Source organism: Argentina silus (assembly GCF_951799395.1).
Source record: "Argentina silus genome assembly, chromosome: 2".
Lineage (NCBI taxonomy): Eukaryota > Metazoa > Chordata > Actinopteri > Argentiniformes > Argentinidae > Argentina > Argentina silus.
In genome coordinates this window covers 16,242,812-16,244,607 of record NC_139656.1, presented here as the reverse complement: position 1 = coordinate 16,244,607, position 1,796 = coordinate 16,242,812, and positions in this window count along the sequence as shown.

Genomic DNA, 1,796 nt, shown 5'->3' with positions numbered 1-1,796 from the left:
ACTTTGCTTTCACAGCGCCATCTTTCATTGGAACTCAGGCCAATTAACTGCTTTGCATCTTGGGTAATTGCACATTGATTGAGCATGTGACATGTATGGCAAGTCCAGAGGGCCAAGAGAGTCATGCCAGGATAGGAGAGAGTGGTTCCAATGACAAGTGGACTGGGAGTGCTTTGCAATCAAATCTCTCACATGGGAGAGAGATGGTCTCAATTTGGTTCACTTCAAAGGGGTCAGAGTTAATTTGGAGCATTCACATAAGCATGAACTTTTTTGGTGGACCGCTTAATAAAATTGGCTGAAAGGGACCATGTGTTCACAAAATTGGCTGAAAGGGACCAAGTGTAAAAATACTCTAGGATCAGCTCCACACTAGAGGTGTCAATTGTCAACAATGATGAATGGGTAAACTTTCAATTAGATTTGATTGAATGACCAGTGATGATATTGATGATAAAGTCAATGAGGGGTTTTTATCAAGTTTAAATTGCTTTTTAGTTTTCCTTCACCCTCTTCTCTAAAATGTGAGTTTGTACACTCTGAAGCAATGCATTTATTCACAAACATTCAAAATATGACATCTGTCTTTTTTCCCTCAAAAGATATATAAATCAAAATGTAATGGACTGTGATAAATAAATAAAGCATCATAAAGATTTTCCCTGCTAAATATTTGATCACTATCAAAGGCTAAGATCTACAACCCATTTTTACTTATCATCATCCAATATCACTATCCCTGAATCAAACAAAACCGCTTGTTGAACAGCGGCTGTGTCTACCCCTGAAAGTGGATGAGAGCCCCAGGCTGTGCTGTTGTGTTGAGCCCTGGGTGTTAAGCAGAGACAGCTCGGTTCACCACAGTCGTATATCAGCTCAGACAGCATCCTCTGGCTTACAGACTCCACCACCACCGCTCTGCTCATCACTCACGCAGTATATCAAATCAGTTAGTTAGGAACACACTGCATGAGGCCAGATGACGTCACCATTCATCAAAACCTCAAATCCTCACACTCACACTTAGTCGTGATGTCTCTGTTACTCTCGGACCATGGCTGATTTAGACTGTCAGTGAGTAACTGCATACAAAAGATTATGAAATCATCATACCTATCATCTACTTTTTGAAGATTACATTGCATAGGAGTTTCATGAGTGTGACAGAGTACCTACAGTAGGCTATCATGCATTATGTATGCAGTATTATATATTATGTATGCATTGCCATGATAAAAGGGAGGAACACAAAATGTATACATTTTCTAGTTTGTGGTTGCGTTGTGAGATTACCTTATCTAATATACACATTTGATATTCATTAAATTAAAGTTTTTAAGGTGTTTGCACTTCACATACCATTTACTGACTAAAATACGAAATAACCTATGAAAGGAGCTATGAGAAAACCAAGTACTACTCCTTTAAAAGAAGAAATAGGCGGGGTTTCACAAATGAGTGCGAGGGAACTAGGGCGGTACGAACATGAATATTAATCAAGTGATTTGTTCCTTAGAGACAGAGCGCAGCTGGATGTCACTGATTTGATTGAACCAGGGAAGGACACCTCGCATCATAACGCATATAAAATTCTAAAATTGTATCTTAATGTGCATAACAACCTATTGAGTCGGCGGAGGACACATAACGACGTTTTAGTTGAATAGAAGATAGGCAAGAACAAACAACAAAAACAGCTGTTGACACTATTATTATTTTTAAAAGATTTTTAATATACTTATATGCTTTAGCATAACGATAAGTTATAATTGAAGGTAAATATTGTAATTGCACTT